The 25,655-nt window shown below is 37.3% G+C and overlaps 1 pseudogene; it reads left to right on the top strand.

The window, feature by feature from the left end:
- On the top strand, nucleotides 24,578-25,338 carry LOC102170235 (annotated as a pseudogene).

Below are 25,655 nucleotides of genomic sequence, written 5' to 3'. Positions count from 1 at the left end.
GATAACCTCATTAACCTGACATTTATCACCTGAGCTAAGTGGCTATGAATATGAATGCAACAGAGATGGTGACTAAGGAATTTTCTTCTGTGAAGGTTGCATTATGCCTTGTGCACAAAAATAGCAAGACTAATGAAAAAAGTAAAAAAGCAATAATGATTAGAAATCTTCACATAGTTAAAGAGCCACAGAAATATGCACCCAGCACCTTGGTCAATTAATCTTCATTGGAGATGTAAGTCTTTGAATGTGTTTGCTTTCAATAGATTCTTGTTTGATTAAAAGTAAAAATTAGTATCAAGATTCAGGGTTTTTTTTTTTTAATTTCTCTCTTTCCCTCTGTTCCTCTTAACAATTATCTTTACAATTTCTTCTTCTGCACTTACAATGTGTGCAGTGCATGCTAAGTCACTTCAGTCACAGTCGACTTTGTGTGACTCTATGGATTGTAAACTGTCAGGCCCCTCTGTTCTTGGGATTCTCCAGGCAAGAATACTGAAATGAGTTGCCATGCCCTCCTCCAGGGGTTCTTCCCAACCCAGGGTTCAAACGTGCCTCAAATCTCCTGCATTGGCAGGCAGATTCTTTACCACTAGTGCTGCCTGGGAAGCCCCCAGCATGCACAGAGGCAGCACCAAATATCAAGTTTGAATAAAGCACTCAGTGCTTCTGAAAATCACTAATACTACATATTGTTTAAAATTTCTCTATTTGTGTGAATGCTGTTTCTACATGCTTCGAACATGTTTGCACCCTAGGAAAAAATCACTTGCTTATTTTTAAATTGACATTTCCCTGTTTGCTGATCACCTATAACCCAATTTGTATTGCAGAAATACATATTCAGATAACTTCAGCTTTTCTAGTAGATTATTTATTTTAACATGCTACAACATAGTGCATTATAAGTCTATGGATCCTTTTGAAGACTTCATACAACTTTCTTAAATCTTGTAAATGTGTTGAATATTACCTAATGGGATTGCTAGGAGAACATGTGTTTATAGTATTAGTAAATTTTGTATTATCATTATTGTTAACTTTTATAGACAAAAATGTGAATTTCTAGGTAAATCAAGCCTATCAGAGCTAAGTAGCTATTTTAAACATTTTAATATTAGAAATTGATTGTTTTTACATTGCATCATGAAACTTAAATTTTGGTTATCAGCATTACTAAATTTGCCTTTGTTAGAAATATAATGTTAAAAACAGTTGCTTCTAGTATTTTGAAGAAGTTGACTTTTGAGGGGAATGTGTAGACTTTAAGCTAAAACTAACGTTAGTGTCTACTTACTAGTGTGTGACTTAAAACTATTATTCACAAATTATCAAAATGAACCAAAAACCTAATTTGAGAATACAAATAACTTAGAAAACAATGATGAATTCCAATACAAAGTCTAGAATAGAATCTTTACTACAAATGGAATCTAAGTAGAACCTGGACATGTTTACAGAATACTTTGATGCCAAATATATCTTACAAATTAATCTCCTTCAGAGGTTATCATGGAACAAATTTAAGTAAAGAGAAAAAGTAAATAGCATAAAATACAAAGTGGTCACATTAAAACAGAAATGCTCATTGCTTCACAAAGCCTGAAATAATTTCAGCCACCTCGTCCAATTTCTTCATTTTATAAAATTAAAGTTCAGAAAAATCAAGTGACTTTCTCAAGGTTGTATAGTCCATGGTTAGCATAATCAGTACTAGACTGTTAATTTCCAGTGTTGTGGAAATTACCCTTTACCTTCCCTATTATGTTTTAAATCAAGTCAAATAAGAGAAGGCACAAAATGGAGCATACTATAAACCCAGAGGTCTTCCCAGGTGGCTCAGAATCCACCTGCCAATGCAGGAGAGGCGTGTTCAATCCTGAGTTGGAAAATGCCCTGAAGGAAGAAATGGCAACCCATTGTAGTTTTCTTGCCTGGAAAATTACGTGTACAGAGGAGCCTGGCAGGCTGCAGTCCATGGAGTTGCAAAGAGTGACTGGGCACACACATACACACACATAAACCCATATATATCATTGTCAAGGCCAAATGTTAGCTGTAAGTGAAGCACAAAAGACATTTTTAAAAGATTTTTTAAAACTCTCTATTGGTTAGGAAATCAGTTATATTCATGAGTGCTAGTTCCTCAGTTGTGTCTGACTCTTCGCAACCCCATATGCTGTAGCTCACCAGGCTCCTCTGTCCATGGAATTCTCCAGGTAAGAATACTGGAGTGGGTAGCAATTCCCTTTTCCCATCCCAGTGATCGAACCCAGGTCTCTTCCATTGCAGACAGATTCTTTACGGTCTGAGCCACCAGGAAGACCATATCCATGATTGGCCAGTGGCAAGTTTAAAATTTCACGTATTGCAAGTTGACTGCTATTATTCTTCTTGTCTTTCAAGCTAAATTCAGTCAAAATTTCTTTGTAAATATAATTCTGACAAAAGAATAACACCTTAAGTGATTCTTAAAATTTTTCCGTTTCAACCAAAACAACTAACCATTCATCTACAGTGTTTAATTATCACTGTCTTTATATGAACGCACGGCTAACATTACAATCTCATTTTATTAGAAAGCATTCATTTCATTCTTTATTACTAAAAATATCTATAGAAATTGAACAATAAAGTGATAAAATCATAACGTGAATCCAGTCATCTTTTAGAGCTGGAAGAGATGTTAGAAATTACTAAATTCGGCAATGGCACCCCACTCCAGTACCCTTGCCTGGAAAATCCCATGGATGGAGGAGCTTGATTGGCTGCAGTCCATGGGGTCGCGAAGAGTCAGACACAACTGAGCGACTTCACTTTGACTTTTCACTTTCATGCACTGGAGAAGGAAATGGCAACCCACTCCAGGGTTCTTGCCTGGGGAATCCCAGGGATGGGGGAGGCTGGTGGGCTGCCGTCTATGGGGTCACACAGAGTCAGACATGACTGAAGTGACTTAGCAGCAGCAGTATTTAATTTATTAATTAAGAAATTTATGTATGTATTTATTAATAAATTTCTTAATTTATTAATTAAGAAATCTCTGGGTGAAATCTCTATCACACAGAGATTATTCACAGCTTTAGGGCTACTATGGTGAGAATGGAAATACAATTCTTAAGTCTGGCTTATTCCTTCCAGAGATGTGAAAGTGTGAAAGTGTTAGTCACTCAGTTGTGTCCGACTCTATGCAACCCCATGGACTGTGGCCCAGGCTCTTCTGTCCATGGAACTCTCCAGGCAAAAATATCGGAGTGGGTATCATGCCCTTCTCCAGGGGATCTTACCAACCCAGAGATCGAACCCCGGTTTTCTGGATCACAGGCAGATTCTTTACTGTCTGAACCACCAAGGAAGCCCCCTTCCAGAGATGGTTCAAAATATTTTAATACATGTATCTGAAAATTTAGAGCCCCAGGATTGGGTTCTCAAGCTGATAACTGCATAATTAGACACACCCTGAATGATTTTACTGATAATGTTTCCAAAAGGAAAACATTTTAATCTAACTTTAGAAAGTGTTACAAATAAAAAATCTTAGTCATCTGCAGTTCAGCTTATCTCCACTTCCCAGCCTAAACTAGTTACTGAATTTGCTAATACGTGTCACAAACTAGGTCCTACACTAGAAAAAAATTCAAATCTGATGATTGAAATAAAATGAGGAGTGATAATAAAAAAGTGAGGACAGTGGAAATAATTCTTTTAAGGAGACAAAATGTGTAGAAAATAAATGTTCCAGTTTGGGGAAAGGAATAAATAAATTATGAAGTTGACTGGTTACAATGGATTGAAGAGACACTCAAGGAGCATAAATTACTAGAAACAAAAAAAGAAAGAAAAATTTAACCACAGGCAGAAGGAAAATCTTCTTTCATGCATATAAATAGCTTGGAGGTTTTGGTAGGAAAGACAAATGAGGATAGAAAGATATCTTAAATAAAAGATAAAGAAAGTCACTTTTTACTCAAATACCAGATGGGAAAATCAGTAAGCATGGGGCTGCCCATACAACCTAAGGTTCCCAGCACCACAGGCAGGGCAAGATGAGGAAAAAGAATTCTTTATAAATGCCTTACATTATAATTGCACACACACACACACACACACACACACACACACACACACACAGAAATGGGGCAGGTAGACAGATGTACATGCCTTCACTTTCCTAACATGGAAGACATTTCCTTTGGATGGTCTCTTGTTACAAGAACTCTCAAGAGAGTTCCCATCCACCTTCTAATGCAGTTTCCTTCCTCATTAATTTTGTCCATCTTCTCATGAACTAGTTCAAAAGTCTGAAGTGTTGCCCATGTTCTGGTAAATTACTTCAAACCTATCAGTGTCACAACATGAAAAAAAAAAAAAAAGAATCAGTAAATTGCATTCATGAGTCAGGATGAAGACACAGCATCAGCAACTGACAGATATCCATCTTTCTATCACAAACTCCATTTTAATTTTAACGATGAGTATTTAATATTATAATTCAACCATTACTGGATTTGGAATAGCTGGAAAATAATTTATATTTTCAAAGAAATAAATAGTGGGTTATTTTTATACTACACTTAATTTAGTCATTAGCTTAGAATTAATAAATATGTATTTTCTCCAGGTGTTTACTGGTATGGGAAATTATAATTTACGTACTTACGGATTGTCTTCAGGTGCAGACAACAGGATAAACAACTCAGATACCACAAATCCATTCCAGATTGCTCTGTAGCTCAGTTATGTCCGACTCTTTGTGACCCCATGGACTGTAGCCCACCAGCTTCTTCACCTCAGGTGGCCTAGGGTTCACAAATTCATCAGAAGAGATAGCTTTCTTCATCTGTCATCATATATCCCTAGGAATGCAGAGCACTTCCCCATCTTATTTATTTTCTTACAAACAACGCTGGACAGTAAATCCAAACAACTCATTTTCAAATGAAGACACTGAAGTCTCTAACAGGAAGATGTGTGTAGATACCACAAGTCAGCAACAAAAAAGATATTAGAAACAGTCTCTTGATTGAATACATTGCTTATATGCTGATACACAATACCTCATTCAATGACTCACATTATCTAGTATGTGGTTGAGTTTTTCCATTCATTTTTGATCTAGTAACCTTGAGATTTTACGCCACTTAAGTTTTATTACTTGGAAATTACATCTAATTTATCTCCACAAATACATTGGAATCAAATAAATGTAATGTAAATCAGTAATCAGGTGGCTTTAAGACTGCCTTTTAATTAGACCTGGGTAATTTGTCTAACAAATATATCACTGTGCAATCAAATTAATGTATACAATAAATTCTAAAGTGGCTCTTCCGCCATTGGAAGACTGTAAAGCATGCTGCATACCAAGTAGTATCCAAGTGTTCCCTGGGCTGCAGATTTTCTGCTATGAGTATTTTTTTTCTCATTAAGGAGTTAGAACTAACTCGAGTTATACCATGAGTAATCCAAAGCAACAGTATGACCAAAAATTTCCCATGTAGAGATTTAGTTATGCTTTCTGTTGTTAATATCTTGCCCAGCCCACAGGTCTTTCTATTATTAAAAATTCTCATGGGCTTATTCATAAGCCATCTCAAAGAGGTTCTTTGTTAGCCAAATCAGTAGACCTGACAGAGATGATGATAGAAGCTGGCACAAGGAAAAAACTGATCAATGGCTCCTCCTTGTTCACAAGACTCCAATACAGAGACAAAAGTATCCTATAAGTTAATCCTTTCTGAACACAAGGAGCTTCATAAACCTGCAAAAAGGAGGGGCATAGAGACAATGAGCAGATCTGTCTTCAACTCTCAGATGTGTTTTCAATCTGATTTTTCATGCCTCAGAAACATCTTCCATAAAATGGATTTAATACTGGTGTTTTTCAGTTCAATTCAGTCGCTCAGTTGTGTCCAACTCTTTCCAACCCCATCCGCAGCCAGCCAGGCCTCCCTGTCCATCACCAACTCCCAGAGTTTACTCAAACTCATGTCCATTGAGTTGATGATGCCAGCCAACAATCTCATCTTCTGTTGTCCCCTTCTCCTCCCACCTTCAATCTTTCCCAGCATCAGGGTCTTTTCCAGTGAGTCAGTTCTTCACACCAGGTGGCCAAGGTATTGGAGTTTCAGCTTCAGCATCAGTCCTTCCAATGAGTATTCAGGACTGATTTTCTTTAGGATGGACTGGTTGGATCTCCCTGTAATCCAAAGGACTCTCAAGAGTTTTCTCCAACACCACAGTTCAAAAACATCAATTCTTTGGTGATCAGCTTTTTTTATAGTCCAACTCTCACATCCATACATGACTACTGGAAAAACCATAGCTTTGACTAGATGGACCTTTGCCAGCAAAGTAATATCTCTGCTTTTGAATATGCTGTCTAGGTTGGTCATAACTTTTCTTCCAAGGAGCAAGCATTTTTTAATTTCAGGGATGCAGTCATCTTTGGCAGTGGTTTTGGAGGCCAGAAAAATTAAGTCTGTCACTGTTTCCACTGTTTCCCCATCTATTTGCCATGAAGTGATGGGACCAGATGCCATGATCTTCGTTTTCTGAATGTTGAGTTTTAAGCCAGGTTTTTCACCCTCCTCTTTCATTTTCATCAAGAGGCTCTTTAGTTCTTCTTCACTTTCTGCCATAAGGGTGGTGTCATCTGCATATCTGGGGTTATTGATATTTCTCTCAGCAGTCTTCATTCCAGCTTGTGCTTCATCCAGCCCATCGTTTCTCATGATGTACTCTGCATATAAGATAAATAAGCATGGTGACAATATACAGCTTTGAAGTACTCCTTTCCCTATTTGAAACAAGTCTGTTGTTTCATGTCCAGTTCTAATTGTTGCTTTGTGTGGTGATGTCTTTCACCACAAATTAATAACTCAGCTCTGTTCTTCAAACACTTTCTTCCCTCAAATATTTATGCTATTATATCAGCTACTAAAAAAAAAAAAATGTGTTCGAAGTTCTGGAAACTTTCTTCAAAAATACTACTTGGCTTTGTCTTCTTTTATTCAGATAAATGGCATTCTTCTTCCAGAGTCTCTAGCGCAGTCACTCAGTCATGTCCAACTCTTTGAGACCCTACAGACTATAGCCTGCTAGGCTCCTCTGTCCGTAGCATTTTCCAGGCAAGAATACTGAAGTAGATCGCCATTTCCCCTCTCCAGGGACCCTTCCCAACCCGGGGATCGAACCCATACCTCCCGCATCGCTGGCATTGGCAGGTGGATTCTTTACCACTGTGTCACTTGGGAAGACCTGCATTAAATGTCATTGCTCTGCATTAAATTTTAAGGATTATTAGCAAATTTCATTAATTACAACATAGAATGGAGCTTTTATTTATTTGTTTATTTAGAATGGAACTTTTAAACTCAATCTAGAATATTATTTGTTTAAAGTACACTGTTATTAGTAACATTACCATCATTACTATTGCTTGTATTTGAAACTATCATTTATGGCATGCCTACCATATGACACATTATGCAAGGTCTTTTCATTGACATTATCCTACTTAATACTAAAAACAAATTACATGGTGAATGTTTTAGCCTCATTTTTCAGATGTAGAAACTGAACTTCAAAGAGGATAATTTGTCTAAAGATATCTGGCCGAGAATAAGTCAGCTTTCTGTGACTCCAGTGTCCTGTCTATTCAGAATGCTCAACTTCTCTACAAGGGTTTTCAAATATCTTATATTAAAACTGAAATGTTATGCTTTTCCACTTTATTCTATTATAAAATCAACAAGTATTTTCTGAGACTCCTAAGTGCCAAGCAATAGATAGAGAATTGCCATGCAATGAAGAGGAAAACAGATCTGATTTTTACCCTCATCAAGTTTACAAACCCATAATCATACCAATAAATAGAGATTGCCAACAGTGACAAATGTTATGAAGGAAGAGTTTCAGCAAGATAAATATGTGCAACATCTCTGGAGTGGGGTGGAGTGCAAAAGTCATATTCAAAGAGCAGAAAAATGCTCAGTGATCAAAGCTATGCCAGGGCAACATGAGGCTAGAATGAAATCACCTTTGTGATCAAATATAGAGGACACTGCCACGGGGAGGAGTGGAGTCCTGTTAGATTGCTAATATCAATCTGCACAATTAACCATCACAATTGTGTGTAGAGAGAATGAATTATTAGTCTCATCTTATCCACGTAACAATGGAAATTATATGACTACGCATACACAGAGCCAACAAGCAGAAGAGCTGAGAGTTGAATTTGAGAGTGCCTCTCTTGAAAACTGGCACATTTCTTTCACATCACCCTGCCTGCAGACTGCCTGCTGAGCAGGCTGCTTCAGAAAAATGCATTCAGATGACCATTAGCTAAAACTTCAAAGCTGAAGAAAGCTGATTAAGAACTGCTTCCTGACAAAGTTCCATTGAAAGGCCTCTAAGAATGACAGGAGCCAAAGGAGGAGAGATCTAGCAAAAGAGAAAATCTTTTTTTTTTTTTTTCCACAATTACCACTGATGCAAAATAATGCTTGGATGTGAACTATAACAAAAATACCAATCCCTGACTGTCTCCATTTTTGCATTCTAAACTCCAATGCAATGCACACTTTGGAAGAAGACATTCCAATCACCTCAGTCTCAGGGAGAGCTGTTAGTTTCACAGTGCTTCTCCCAAAAGGCTGCAGACTGGGAACCTGAACACACACAAAGTCATTTGTGGCAATAAGGATGAACATTTGTTATTGTTTCCACAGTACAGCTGTGTAGCTGCTGGAATAAAATCATTTTTCCTTGAACTATCAAGAAGTTTGAGTTAGGAAATGTGGCTCACTTTTACATAGATTCCCAATAAATCCTAAAAGCTGAAATAAAAGTGTTTCAATAAGACCCATATCCTAATGTCATATAAGGTTCCTGGTCAAAAATCCTGTGCTTGTTTGTGTAATATCTTCTAAAGCACAGTACAGGAGGGTTGAGATCATGGGCTAACCTGCTTCAAACTCATTGTTTGAGTCCCTCTGGGAAGTCTCCCACAGGTCTCCCAGTCTCTCTAGAGTGCTTGCTGAAATAACCTTCCTTCCTATAGTTACTTCTGAAAGCCTTCCTCATTCTTCAAAGTCCAATGTAAATAATGAATATTTTAGCAAGTTTCCCAGATGTCCTATTCAGAATTATTTTTCTTCCCTAAACTCCCATGGGTATAGTACCTCTACTGTTACACCTATTTCAATGTGACACATTGGGAATGTATCTTATCTCCTTTATTCTCTATATGGTAAGTTTCTGAAGGTCATGGATAATATGTTTCTTCTCCTTTCCTTCCCTTTGCTCAGTAAAAGACAGGTACAAAGACTGTGTTTGTTGACATATAGGCACTCTTTATCTTAAGAATCTAACTGGCATGTACTCACTGCTATATTTTAAATAGATAACCAATAAGGACCAATTTTAAATAATAATAATGGTAATAATTCCTGCTATTAAAAAATAAAACCAATACAAACACCCAGAAAAAAATAATAATAAAAACCTAAAATGAGTTCCTTTTCTTTGTATCATTGTGCAACTTGCTGTTTTCACTTGTTAGTACATTTAAATGATGCATTAAAAAAACGCATGTGGATTGTAATCAAAATATAATTTTACTTAAAAAATATCTAATTCTATACCATCACATTTTCTTTACTATTTGCAACTATTTATCATTTGTGTATAATTTTGGAGACATGTCTTATAATGAAAAATATATAGTCATGTCTGGGATAGCCAAATTCTATATTACCTTCACATAGTGCCTACCAGAATGTCTTTAGCCCACTCCAAATCCTGAATATTCACACACACAGAAAACAAACAAGACACCATAATAGTCTAACTAAGCTGCTCACTAGATTATGGGCACCCCCGCATGTTCTTACTTCTGTCCATTTCTCTGGATAGTTAGCTGACTAATGTTGCTTGACTAATTGTAAAGTAGATTTTCCGGAAGTCATGGAGGACTGAACAATATCACCTCTAACAGAGTTGTATCTAAATACTGCAGAGTTGATAGATCCTTGGAAATTGTAGGAACCCCTTTGGTTTGTAGATGGTAAAATCACAGCCAGAAGAACTAAGAGAACTGCTGAACACTCATTCAGTGATGGAAAAAGGACTCCTATTTCCAGCCTGCTGATGTCAAACGTCTGATATTTACAAAATATAAAATATTGGCTTTAACTCAAGATATTTTTATAAGTATGGAATATTTGGTTTATGTATTTTTAATCAACTTTATTGAGATATGATTTATGTGCCATAACTTGCATCTGTTTCAACTGGGCATTTCTATGAATTTTGAAAATGTGGACACATGTGTAACCACCACAAAAAAGTATAGAGCATTTCCTTCTCCCTAAAACATTCCTTCAGGCCTATTTTCAGTCAATTTCCATTCCACTTGCTGGATCCAGGCAACCACTGATGTGCTTTCTGTCATTTGCACATTTTAGAAGTTCATGTAAACTGCATTATTTGGTATGACAAAAATATATGGCTTTTTTCACTTGGCATAATTTGAGATTTATCAGTGTCATTGCTTATACAAGTAGCTGATTTTTTTTAATTAACAAAACTCCAGACTTTATTTGGATTTCACCAGTTTTTCCGCTTATATTGATTGATCACTGTAGTAAATTTCTCTGTGTGTATGTGTGTATGTGTGTGTTCAGTTGCTAAATTGTGTCTGACTCTTTGCAACCCCATGGACTGTAGCCCACCAGACTTCTCTGTCCATTGGGTTTTTGTAGACAAGAATACTGGAGTGAGTTGCCATTTCCTTCTCCAGGGATCAAACCTGCATCTCCTGCATTGGCAGGTGGCTTCTTTACCACTGAGCCATCTGAGAAGCCCAGTAAATTTCAGAGGGAGGATAAATGCAGCAGTTTTTGTAAAGAATGTCACTTTGAGGTGATAACAAATATAATTCGGACGGCTACTCAAACTAGCTGTGCATAACCTTAGGTGCTTTATTCTTTCCCCTGAGCTTTAGATTCCTCACTGTGAAATAAGGAAAATAATTCATGACTCAGTTGTTTTTCAAATCAAGTAAAATGACATATGTGTCTGTTTAACATATAGGAAGAACACAGTATATAGTAGCTAAACAAAATCATAAAACAATGTAAAATACAGAAGACAATTTATATAAAATTGACTTGAGAACAAAGAATCCACAAGAAAAAAGTGACAGAATTGAAGGCATCAACTAATCAATTCAGCAAATACTTATTGAATGACTACTTTGTGCCAGGATTTAAAAAGCTGATGCGTGTGTGTGTGTGTGTGTGTAAATGTCAGGTGATGATGTGCACAATGAAGAAAAATCAAGTTACAGGAATAGTGGAAGAGGATGCTATATTATGCTGGATAGATAAGGAAAACCTATGTGCAGTGATATACACACACTGAATATGATCTCAGGTAGCCTTAGCCTGCAGTAGCTTGAAGTTCCCCAACCAGATACTGAGCCTGGGTCACAGCAGCGAGAGCACCAGATCCTAGCTGCCAGTCCAGTGGTCAGTGACAAGGCCCTGGCCCTTTGACTTTGCAGAAAAGAATTCCACGAAAACAGAAAGTAGTGAAACAAAGTGTTTATTAGGAGGAAACAGAGTACAGTCCATGTGGATAGACATACAGGCAGACTCAGAGGGAAAGCCCCTGAGTCGTGACCTTATGGCAATTTGAATCACTTTTATGGGGCATTTCTTCCAGGTTTCTTCGGCCAGTCATTTTAACTTTCCTGGTTGAGTCCATATTTTTTAAATATCAGGATTCTTCCATGTGTGTGAGTGCATCTCTTAGCTAAGATGGATTCTATCACAGAGGCCTACAGGTAGAGCATCAGTTAGCATCACTCTCCTTTGACCTCTAAGGAGCCTGTCTGCACATGTGTGGTTGCGGAGATCTGACTTTGAGAACAAGGAATATGTGGTCTGGGAAGGGCCCAGCCTCCTCTCTTAATTTTCCTGCTATTCTCATCTTAGAGTTTTGGCCCACAAGAAATGAATCTCCTACTGCTTTACCGTGGGAGGGGCCTATCTACCTCCTGCCTCAAATATACATCCGAATGAACTGAGGAGCAACATCATGATTTGGGGGAAGAACATTCAAACTCAATAGGAATGCAGATTAAAAAGCCTCAATGTGAATGTAAGCTTAGTATGATAGAGGAAAATCAAAGAGTTCATTGAGACTAAAGTAGAGAGAACTAGAGTAAGAGTTGCAGGGAAAGAAATGGAAAAGTAGCAAGAGATCCATCAATATAAAGTTGTACAGGTCATCAGTTCAGTTTAGTTCAGTCGCTCAGTCATATCCAACTTTTTGCGACCCCATGAGTGCATCATGCCAGGCCTCCCTGTCCATCACCAACTCCCGGAGTTCACTCAGACTCTCATCCATCGAGTCAGTGATGCCATCCAGCCATCTCATCCTCTGTCATCTACTTCTCCTCCTGCCCCCAATCCCTCCCAGCATCAGAGTCTTTTCCAATGAGTCAACTTGTCACGGAAAGGTTTTTAATTTAATTCTAAATAGGATGAGTCACAATAGAGTGTGTCAGTAGGAGAGGAACATGATTTGTTTTAAAGAACACCTACATCTTCCATTTTAACATAATGGCAGAAAAGATATAAAGAGAAATATATCCAAGTATAACCCTTTTTTTTTTTTTTTAATCAGAGTAAAGGAAATCCACTAAAGTTGGAAACAATAAGAATCTATATTTGAGTTTTGGGACTGCATTAACCCTGAAACTGTCTGCCCATGCCAGGTAGATAAGAGCTGGGATTTAACAAGCTGAATGCACTGAGAACTTTAAGGAGAAAACCTAGGAAGTTTGATTAGAGAATGCTGATAACAGTGGAGTCCCTGGAACATAGATGATTCAGTGGGTAAACCAGATTCCCAAAGAGAGAGATTCTGGAGGAAAAGACAAAACTTGAACTTGATTCTGGGTTTTGTGAAGACAAAGAAAAAAATTACCTACTGAAATTACAAGTCCCCATTCATAAAGGTTCGCCTCTGATTTCATCCTACCCAAATGGCCCTAAAATAATCCAAGCTGAAATTTTACCACCTATGTTTCTATTGTTTCCATGCACAGATGGAAGCAGATGGATGGAGGTACACAGAATTTAGCACTCAAAGAATCACCACAGAATTTCAGGAAATATGAGCTCATAATAAAAACTTACTAATCATATTAGAAGACAAGCTGGTAGTAAGATGATCAACAAGAACAAACTATCGTATCTGTCCAAAATGGAAAGGTAATATTAGAATTTTCCAGTACTAAATATAAATGTTTTAATGCATACAGATAAATAAAGGAAATAATTAAATGTATTATGAAAGAATAAGAATCTATCATAATTGACCAGAATATTTAAAGGCAAAATAGAAATATGAGATACAATTATGCAAACACAAGCAATGTTGGTAGTTAACAGCAGACTAGAAATAAACTGAAAAATGAATCTATAAGATTACAAAACAGGAAAAACAAAGATAAACAGGAAATTCAAAGAGCAAGAAGATGCAATATAAGACCTACTAGAGTATCAGAAGGAGAGAATATAAAGAGATAGTAATTGAGAATTTTCCAAAACTGAAGATAGAGTGTAATTTTCAATTCAGAAACTAGAATGAAACCTAAACAGGGGAAATAAAAAAGAAGGTTCAGACGGTAAAGCGTCTGCCTGCAATGCGGGAGACCTGGGTTCGATCCCTGGGTCGGGAAGATACCCTGGAGAAGAAAATGGCAACCCACTCCAGTACTCTTGCCTGGAAAATTCCGTGGACAGAGGAGCCTTGTAAGCTACAGTCCATGGGGTCGCAAAGAGTCGGGCACGACTGAGCGACGTCACTTCTTCTTTTCACTTCATATCATACTAAAAATGTAAACTATAGAAGACAAAAGAGATTATGTACAAAGTTAATTCAAAGTAAATATGATTAGAATGATTCCCAATTTCTCAATGATTTATAATTCTTCAATAACTATGATAAAAAATAGAAGAATGTTATTTTCAGACATGAGAGAAACTATCAAACTAGTAATCTGTATTTGGCTAACAGTCTTTCAAAAGTAAGATTGAAATAGAGATATTTTCATATACTCAAAAAGAAAGTTTGCTATAAGTGGTTGACAAAAGAGAGTTCTAAGGAATCTACTTAAGAAAGAAAAAATAATAATCAACAAAAAAGTCAGGGATTAAAAAACTGGTAAGTTAAGAAAAACAGCAACCTGGGTAATAAAGCTATATAATCTTAAACAACATTATAAAAAGTATAGTCTCATTGGTATGCAAGGTATAAGATATCCCTGGTGGCCCAGTGATAAAGAATTTGCCTGCATTGCAGACACATTTAATCCCTGAATAGGGAAGATCCCCTGGAGAAGGAAATGGCAACCCACTCCAGTATTCTTGCCTGGGATATCCATGGACAGAGAATCCTGTGGACTGTAGCCTGCCAGGTAACAAGAGTCTGACACATCTTAGCAACTAAACCACCACCATACAAGGTATAAACATAAGATATAATGACAAGGTAATATAGGAAATGACAAGGAAAATATAAGGACAGGGAAAATGTATATATACATAGAATATACTAACCTCAGAAACCTCAGTATAGCCATATTAACATCAAATAAAACTGCCTTTAAAGCAAAAAAGTTTTATTAAGAATAATAAAAAATTATAAATTTTAATTCATATGAAGATAAAATTCTAAATCTTTGTAAACTTAATAATAAAGAACTTAATCAATATGTATAAAACAAAGCTGTTGATATCAGGAATAAATTGGTGAATTTATCTAATTGATAGATTAAGTAAGCAAATGAATTTTAGGACTGGAGATCTTAAAAATCACAATCAACTCACTTGACTTAGTTGGTATATAGAACCATTATGGCCATCAACTGGAAAATAAACTTTTTTTCTCTAAGCTCATGAAACACTTTCAAATATTGATAATTACTAGTCCAGAAAATAAATCTCAGCACATTTAATAGAATCTGAATCATAAAGCAAGTTTTATGGACTACAGTGCAATTAAGAATTAATAATAATAAGTTAAAAATAATATGCTTATAATTTTTAAATAAAATTGTTGATAATTAATGAGTGAATGAAGAAACTATAATAGAAGCTAGGAAATAATTAGAACTGTACAATAATTAAAATGTTTCTTTGAACCTATTGGGACAGAGCCAAATCAGTAGTTAAGAAAAATTTATTCTTATATACTAATTTTGGAAAAGAAATAAAGCTGAATATTAATGAGGCACATAAATTTGAAAAGAAAAAATGTAGAATTGATACTTATGAGAAAAAAATGAAAGAATTGGAAAAAACTATGTTAATTTAATAATAATCAACCTAAATTTAGCTTTTGGTAAAACTAGTAAAATTGTGGAGCTTTTTCAATATTGATCAAAAAATAAAAGGGAAAAGTACCAATTGGTCACTCTGTAAGATTGGAAAAGGGAACATAATTTCAGGTTCAGGAGAGATTAAACTTAAAAGAGTATTATGAATAAATTTAAGTCAAAACATTTGAAAATGTAGATAAAAAGAAATTCATCTTAAATAGAATCGACAATATACATAACAATATTGTCTTAAGAAACTTCCTGGTGGCTCAGCAGTAATCTGCCTGCAATGCTAGAGACCGTGTTTTGATCCTTGGGTTGGGAAGATCCCTTGGAGGAGGCAATGGTAACCCATTATAAACTAGGTTTCTACCATATTTAATTAACACATCCAAGGTAAGGAGCAGCAGCTGCACTTTGCTGGAGCAGCCATGAAGAGCTACCCCACATCTAAGGTAAGAGAAACCCCAGAAGGACGGTAGGCACCAAGAGAGGGCATCAGAGGGCAAACAGACTGAAACCACAATCACAGAAAACTAACCAATCTAATTACATGGACCACAGCCTTGTCTAACTCAACGAAACTAAGCCATGCTGTGCAGGGCCACCCAAGACAGATGGGTCATGGTGGAGAGTTCTGACAAAATGTGGTCAACTGGAGAAGGGAATGGCAAACCACTTCAGTATTCTTGCCTTGAGAACCCCATGGACAGTATGAAAAGGCAAAAAGATAGGACACTGAAAGTGAATTCCTCAGGTTGGTAGGTGCCCAATATGCTACTGGAGATCAGTGGAGAAATAACTCCAGAAAGAATGAAGAGAGGGAGCCAAAGTAAAAACAACACTCAGTTGTGAATGTGACTGGTGATAGAAGCAAGGTCAGATGCTGTAAAGAGCAATATTGCATAGGAACCTGGAATGTTAAGTCCATGAATCAAGGCAAATTAGAAGTGGTCAACAGGAGATGGCAAGAGTGAACATTGACATTTTAGGAATCAGTGAACTAAAATGGACTGGAATGGGTGAATTTAACTCAGATGAGCATTATATCTACTACTGTGGGCAAGAATCACTTAGAAGAAATGAAGTAACCATCATGAAAGTGAAAGTGAAGTCGCTCAGTCATGTCCGACTCTTTGCGACCCATGGACTGTAGCCCACCAAGCTCCTCGATCCATGGGATTCTCCAGGCAAGAATACTGGAGTGGGTTGCCATTTCCTTCTCCAGGGGATCTTCCTGACCCCAGGATCTAACCCAGGTCTCCCACATTGCAGGCAGACGCTTTAACCTCTGTGCCACCAAAAAAGTCCAAAATTTAGTACTTGGATGCAATCTCAAAAACAACGGAATGATCTCTGTTCATTTCCAAGGCAAACCATTCAATATCAGTGTAATCCAAGTCTATGCCCTGACCAGTAAGGCTGAAGAAGCTGAAGTTAAACGATTCTATGAAGACCTACAAGACTTTCTAGAAGTAACACCCAAAGTCAAGAAACACCCGGTGGCAGATATCTGAAGATATCTGTCACCTTGCTTATTTAACTTATATGCATAGTGCATCATGAGAAATGCTGGCCTGGATGAAGCACAAGCTGGAATCAAGATTGCTGGGAAAAATATCAATAACCTCAGATACGCAGATGACACCATCCTTATGGCAGAAAGTGAAGAAGAACTAAAGAACCTCTTGGTGAAAGTGAAAGAGGAGAGTGAAAAAAATTGGCTTAAAACTCAACATTCAGAAAAATAAGATCATGGCATCCAGTCCCATCACTTCATGGTAAATAGATGGGGAAACAATGGAGCAGTGACAGACTTTAGTTTTGGGGGGGGGCTCCAAAATCACTGCAGATGATGATCGCAGCCATGAAATTAAAAACATTTATTCCTTGGAAAGAAAGTTATGACCAACCTAGAAAGCATATTAAAAAGCAGAGACATTACTTTGCCAACAAAGATCTGTCTAGTCAAGGCTATGGTTTTCTTAGTAGTCATGTATGGATGTGAGAGTTGGACTATAAAGAAAGCTGGACACCAAATAATTGATGCTTTTGAACTGTGGTGTTGGAGAAGACTCTTGAGAGTCCCTTGGACTTCAAGGACATCAAACCAGTCCATCCTAAAGGAGATCAGTCCTGAGTGTTCATTGGAAGGACTGATGTTGAAGCTGAAATTCCAATACTTTGGCCACCTGATGCAAAGAGTTGACTCATTTGTAAAGACCCTAATGCTTGGAAAGATAGAGGACAGGAGAAGAAGGGGATGACAGAGAATGAGATCATTGGATGGCATCACTGACTCAATGGTCATGAGTTTGAGTAAACTCCAGTAGTTGGTGAAGGATGGGGAGGCCTAGCATGTGTGGTCCATGGGGTTGCAAAGAATTGGACACAGCTGAGCAACTGAACTGATCTGAATGAAAAAGATATAAGAATTGGAAAAAATATGTCATTATTTTCAGCTAAAATATTTTGTATGTAGATAACCATCAAAATATTTAAAGATAAGTTATTAGACTTAGTAAGAGAGTATTAAAGCTTCTTGAACATAGATTACATTAAAAGACAGGTAAATTTTACTAATCAGGAGCAAGAATTTTACAGTGCAATCTGCTAAGGTTAAGATCCGCCTTAAAGCCATATAAGATTTTATTTAAATGATATAAAATTTATTAAAATTAAAATTACCTAAATGAAGGTATTAGCTTTCCTGGTGGGTAAAGAATCTGCCTGCCAATGCAGGAGACTTAAGTTTGATCCCTGGATCAGGAAGATCCCCTAGAGAAGGAAATGGCAACCCACTCCAGTGTTCTTGACTGGAAAATCCCATGGACAAAAGAGCCTTGTGGGCTACAAGGCATGGAGTCTCAGATGAGTCAGACATGACTTAGCCACTTAACAACAACAAAATGGAGGGATATATCATTCCATGGATAGTAAGTAAACATTCAGTGCCATTTCTACCAAAAACAAACAAACCACAATTTTTTGTGTTTCATGGAAAGCTGATTCTAAAATGTATATGGAAGAATGAAGGGCCAAGAATAGCCAAGATCCTAGAAAGAACTATTTTAATAGTGAAAAACAGAAAATGAGCCAAGTTTCCAGTTATAGAACAATGGCTAAATATATTATTATAGGTATCATCACAAAAAAAAAAATCTCTCCTTGGGACCTGAAATTCCCTCTGTATAACTCCCTATTACTATATAATATTTTTTTCTTCTTATGGGAAGAGCATTTTATCTTATTCCATTGGTCTAGGTAAATTCGCAAAGTCATTGTTCTTTTTTATCCCTGTAAGATGTTCATATATTTGCACTGGGGAAGGATGAATAACATGTGTGGATTCTCTTGATTTGTGTTCTTAGAGACTCTACTGACTCATTGTATTGAGTATATATTTTACTAATTTATTTATAAAACATTAATATAGTTACTTAAGTTCTAATAGGATTCCCTAGGACTTGACTCTGGGAAGTTTTAATGTTGTAACTATTCACTGCCTTTTCAAATCTACTCACCAATGTTCTCCACTCTCCAGAATGACCTCCATGGTCTACTTCAGGCTTTTGATTTTTTTCTTTAAAGCATTTTAACATGAACTTCAAATATATGATTTCCAAGCTAGCCATTCATGACAGTTTATGTTATATATTGATATATAATCACTACCATTTAATTTATTTTTTAAATCTACTGAATCATCTTAAACCTCTATTAAATTTACTGAAGACTCTTGAGAGTCCCTTGGAATGCAAGGAGATCAAATCAGTCAATCCTAAAGGAAATGACCAAGCGGGCTTTATCCCAGGGATGCAAGGATTCTTCAATATCCGCAAATCAATCAATGTAATTCACCACATTAACAAATTGAAAAATAAAAGCCATATGATTATCTCAATAGATGCAGAGAAGGCCTTTGACAAAATTCAACATCCATTTATGATAAAAAAAAAAACTCTCCAGAAAGCAGGAATAGAAGGAACATACCTCAACATAATAAAAGCTATATATGACAAACCCACAGCAAACATTATCCTCAATGGTGAAAAATTGAAAGCATTTCCCCTAAAGTCAGGAACAAGACAAGGGTGCCCACTTTCACCGCTACTATTCAACATAGTTCTGGAAGTTTTGGCCACAGCAATCAGAGCAGAAAAAGAAATAAAAGGAATCCAAATTGGAAAAGAAGTAGAACTCTCATTGTTTGCAGATGACATGATCCTCTACATAGAAAACCCTAAAGACTCCACCAGAAAATTACTAGAGCTAATCAATGAATATAGTAGAGTTGCAGGATATAAAATCAACGCACAGAAATCCCTTGCATTCCTATACACTAATAATGAGAAAGTAGAAAAAGAAATTAAGGAAACAGTTCCATTCACCATTGCAATGAAAAGAATAAAATACTTAGGAATATATCTACCTAAAGAAACAAAAGACCTATATATAGAAAACTATAAAACACTGATGAAAGAAATCAAAGAGAACACTAATAGATGGAGAAATATACCATGTTCATGGATTGGAAGAATCAATATAGTGAAAATGAGTATACTACCCAAAGCAATTCACAAATTCAATGCAATCCCTATCAAGCTACCAGTGATATTTTTCACAGAACCAGAACAAATAATTTCAAGATTTGTATGGAAATACAAAAAACCTCGAATAGCCAAAGCAATCTTGAGAAAGAAGAATGGAACTGGAAGAATCAACTTGCCTGACTTCAGGCTCTACTACAAAGCCACAGTCATCAAAACAGTATGGTACTGGCACAAAGACAGAAATATAGATCAATGGAACAAAATAGAAAGCCCAGAGATAAATCCACACACATATGGACACCTTATCTTTGACAAAGGAGGCAAGAATATACAATGGAGTAAAGACAATCTCTTTAACAAGTGGTGCTGGGAAAACTGGTCAACCACTTGTAAAAGAATGAAACTAGATCACTTTCTAACACCACACACGAAAATAAACTCAAAATGGATTAAAGATCTAAATGTAAGACCAGAAACTATAAAACTCCTAGAGGAGAACATAGGCAAAACACTCTCAGACATAAATCACAGCAGGATCCTCTATGATCCACCTCCCAGAATTCTGGAAATAAAGGCAAAAATAAACAAATGGGATCTAATTAAAATTAAAAGCTTCTGCACAACAAAGGAAAATATAAGCAAGGTGAAAAGACAGCCTTCTGATTGGGAGAAAATAATAGCAAATGAAACAACTGACAAACAACTAATCTCAAAAATATACAAGCAACTTATGCAGCTCAATTCCAGGAAAATAAATGACCCAATCAAAAAATGGACCAAAGAACTCAATAGACATTTCTCCAAAGAAGACATAAGGATGGCTAACAAACACATGAGAAGATGCTCAAAATCACTTATCATTAGAGAAATGGAAATCAAAACCACAATGAGGTACCACTTCACACCAGTCAGAATGGCTGCGATCCAAAAATCTGCAAGCAATAAATGCTGGAGAGGGTGTGGAGAAAAGGGAACCCTCCTACACTGTTGGTGGGAATGCAAACTAGTACAGCCACTATGGAAAACAGTGTGGAGATTCCTTAAAAAATTGCAAATAGAACTACCTTATGACCCAGCAATCCCACTGCTAGGCATACACACTGAGGAAACCAGAATTGAAAGAGACACATGTACCCCAATGTTCATCGCAGCACTGTTTATAATAGCCAGGACATGGAAGCAACCTAGATGTCCATCAGCAGATGAATGGATAAGAAAGCTTTGGTACATATACAGAATGGAGTATTACTCAGCCATCAAAAAGAATACATTTGAATCAGTTCTGATGAGATGGATGAAACTGGAGCCGATTATACAGGGTGAAGTAAGCGAGCAAGAAAAACACCAATACAGTATACTAATGCATATATATGGAATTTAGAAAGATGGCAATGATGATCCTGTATGCAAGACAGCAAAAAAGACACAGATGTGTATAGTGGACTTTTGGACTCAGAGGGAGAGGGAGAGGGTGGGATGATTTGGGAGAATGGCATTGAAACATGTATACTATCTTGTAAGAATCGAATCACCAGTCTATGTCCGATGCAGGATATAGCATGCTTGGGGCTGGTGCATGGGGATGACCCAGAGGGATGTTGTGGGGAGGGAGGAGGGAGGGGGGTTCATGTTTGGGATCGCATGTACACCCATGGTGGATTCATGTCAATGTATGGCAAAACCAATACAGTATTGTAAAGTAAAATAAAGTAAAAATAAAAATTAAAAATAATTAAAAATAATAATAAAATAAAGGAAATCAATCTTTAATATATGGAAAGACTGACACTGAAGCTCCAATACTTTGGCCATCTGATGTGAAGTGTCAACTCATTGGAAAAGACCCTGAAACTGGGAATATTGAAAGCAAAAAGAAAAGAGGGTAGCAGAGGATGAGATGTTTAGATAACATCACTGACTCAACAAACATGAATTTGAGCAAACTCTGGGAGATAGTGAAGGATAGAAAAGCCTGGCATGCTGCGGTCTGTGGGGTTGCAAGGAGTCAGACACGACTTAGTAACTAACAACAATAATAAGCTTGCAGACAAGATGTCATTTGAGGAGATCATTATCTGAAAGCTTAACTGGGGCTGGAGGATTTTTTCCAATATTACTCATTCACACATGGCTTTTACTAGAGGCTTTAATTCTTCACTGACTTTTCTCAGAAGGCCTGAGTTTCTCATCTCAAGGATCTTTCCAAGGAGCTACTTAGCAGATAGCTTCCCTTGGAGTGAGCAATTTAAGGGATACCAAGGTAGAAGTTACCACATCCTTCATGATTTATCCTCAGAAGTTACATACTATCATCTATTGGTCATACAGACTAACCCTGATACAGTGCGGGCGGGGAGGAAGCCGTGGCTTAAGTAGGAGGAAATGGGGAGTGACTGAGCATTATTCAAGGATGAATATCCAATTATACAAACAAATACACATTCCTTTTTTTTTTTTTCTTCTAAGCTAGCATGTTTTGGGAGAAGGCAATGGTGATCCACTCTAATCTTCTTGCCTGGAAAATACCATGGACAGAGGAGCCTGGTAGGCTGCAGTCCATGGGGTCGCTAAGAGTCGGACATGACTGTGTGAATTCACTTTCACTTTTCACTTTCATGCATTGGAGAAAGAAATGGCAACCCACTCCAGTGTTCTTGCCTGGAGAATCCCAGGGATGGGAGAGCCTGATGGGCTGCCATCTATGGGTTCACACAGAGTTGGACACAAATGAAGCAACTTAGCAGCAGCAGCATGTTTTGGGTTTCTGTCCTTCACAGCTGAAATAGAGTTCAGTCTAATATATAATCACCAAACAAGTCCCCCACCCAGCAAAATCTACTCTATTTTGAAACATTTTATAAATAGAGTCCATAGGGAATGCCCTAGAAAGAAACACCAAACATGTAAGTAGTGTTATTATAGGTGACATTTTGACTTTCTGAGCAGCATTTCCATCTAAAAAACATCTGGACCAGACTTTCTACCACTGTAAAAATCAAATGAACACAAACAATATTGTTATTACTTTTAAAATGAATATGTAAAAGTTTACAAATCTGTCCTGTGTCTTTTTCTATTCAATGATTATAATAATCCTGTGAAGTAGATAGATCAGGTATAGGTTTCAGCAATTTTCAGATGAGGAAATGGAAAGCAAAGGGTTTTATTAACCCAAGGTCAATGTAACACCACTGGTAGACTGCCATAGTCATAGAGCTAGGGCATTTGCATACCATGCATCTTTCAATCTGGTTTGTACCACATTGTCCCTCTGCACTCTTGCTTAGGCCTGCTGGCCCAGCCAAAGGCATTTCAACCATAATAAATGTCCCCATTCTGTTTCAGCAATAGCTCTCTACTGAGAATGTGACTTAGCATCACTGTGCTAACTTGCACAAACTAATATGGATTGTACTCCAGTCTAAATAGTCATCAGTTTTAAGCCCTTAATTTATGAGAAATAACACATTACCTCTATTTTCAAGACTATCCCTTCCCAACACCACATTCTGAGGTTTGTTTTTATCAAAGAAAGAGAACCATGCTGGTATGTCACAGAAACAAGGACAAGGAAGTAAAAATTCTTCCTTTGCAGTATAAGGGGTCACAATTTAACAAGAATAATGCTGTAATAAGGGCTTCCTAGGTGGCTCTGTGGTAAAGAATCTGCCTACAAGGCAGGAGACACAGGAGACATGAGTTTGATCCCTGGGTCAGAAAGATCTCCTGGAGGAGGACATGGCAACCCACTCCACTATTCTTGCCTGGAGAATCTCATGGACAGAGGAGCCTGGCGTGCTATAGTCCATAGGGTTGCAAAGAGTTGGACACAACTAAAGTGACTTAGCACACATGCACATCTTCAAAACAAGTACAGGGAAATAAAAGACACAAACCTGCATCTCTTATGTCTCCCATATTGGCAGTCAGGTTCTTTACCTCTAGTGCTACCTGGGAAGCCCTTTGAAATATAAGAAGCACGTAAAAGTACATTAAAATTACTCAATGTGCAGAATAAGGCATTTTAATTTTATGCCTCATTGCATTTTATCTGACATATACAATGCAGTAAATCAATCAATAAAGAAAAATCATACATTCGCCAAAAGGACTTATGATATGAACTATGTTATCTCTTCTATGAAGTTAATTACTTGCTCTGTTTTTTGGCTAAAATCTCAGCCCCTTTTCTAATCTCCCTTATAAATTTCCTTCACTTTCTCCCCAAGATAGCACTACATCTCTCTGATCCACAATAAGCTCTTACTCATTTTATAAAGTATTAATATCCCAGAGGAATTAACTCTTTTCTCAGAAAATCATTGAAAATAGAAAGAAGTAAAAGTCATCTAATTGTCCTTCTCTTTTGGTGGCAACAGCAGTTTTTTACCATTAAATAGAAGTGATTAAAAAAAAAAACAAAATTCAGGTCCTCCCAGCCAAGCAAATGAACTCATAGGAAATTATATAGTAAATTATACAGTAACATCTAAGCTTTTTGTATTTATATATGGAAAGGGCATCAAACTAAGTGGATTGAAATAACATCACCCAGACCTCTTATTTGTTTAAAAATAGTACTTGCTGACTTCCGACAGCGCGAAGGGCTCGGGGCAAGCGAGCGAGGGCGGCGGCGAAAATTCTGAGCTGTGTAGCTCTAGGAAGGAACACTCGTTCAGAAGAAGGACATAGCCTGTCTTAAGAATACATTTGGCTCTTCACCATGCGGTTAGGAAAACCTAAAGGAGGTATATCTCGGAGCTCAAGCCAAGGAAAAGTCTAGGAGAACCGGCCGGCAGCGGCAGAGATGCGGGGCGACTGTCCGATTTGACTCAAGCTTCAGGAGACTGAGACGAGGCCTGGATGAAAAGCCTTATAAGTGTGTCGAATGTGAAAAGAGCTTCAGTCAGAGCTCGACTCTCTTCCAGCACCAGAAGATCCATACTGGAACGAAGTCCCACAAGTGTGCGGACTGTGGGAAAAGCTTCTTTCAGAGTTCTAACCTCATTCAGCATCGCGGCGTCCACACCGGGAAGAAGCCCTATTGGTGCGATGAGTGTGGAGAGAGGTTTAAACAGAGCTCAAACCTCATTCAGCACCAGAGAATTCGCACTGGAGAAAAGCCCTACCAGTGTGACAAGTGTGGCCGGTGCTTCAGCCAGAGTCCCCACCTCATTCAGCACCAGCGAACCCACACTGGGGAGAAGCCCTACCAGTGCAGTTGAATGTGGCAAATGCTTCAGCCAGAGCTCGCACCTCAGGCAGCACATGAAGGTGCACAAAGACGAGAAGCCCCGGAAAGCCCGGGGCAAAAGCATTAGGGCAAAGACTCACTTGGTGTCATCTTGGAAAGCTGGTAAAGGAAGGAAGTCAGTGGCTGGAGACTAGTCAGTCTCCGCTAAGTAAAGGGCACTGCCCAGCCCTTTTTTAAAAAATAAAAAGTGTTTATTTTAGAACTGAAAGCATTTTTTAAATTTAATAGTATACTTAAATACTGTATCCTTTCCTAGCATGAGGACATTGGGAGTTTAATGACATTGGGATCAGAGAAATTATGTGTCCAGCCTTCCTTATTTTTTATGTAACCTGCAGTACAAAACACAGGAAATGTGTTTCTAGAGAACATAAGCTCCTAGAGCTCTTTTGAAATTGTTTCCTGCATCATTTCGACCAAAAAAAAAAAAAAAATCATGTTTTGATGACTT

This window comes from Capra hircus, chromosome 9, assembly GCF_001704415.2.
Source record: "Capra hircus breed San Clemente chromosome 9, ASM170441v1, whole genome shotgun sequence".
NCBI lineage: Eukaryota > Metazoa > Chordata > Mammalia > Artiodactyla > Bovidae > Capra > Capra hircus.
The sequence above is the reverse complement of the archived record's forward strand: the minus strand, read 5'-3'. Positions and strand labels throughout refer to the sequence as shown.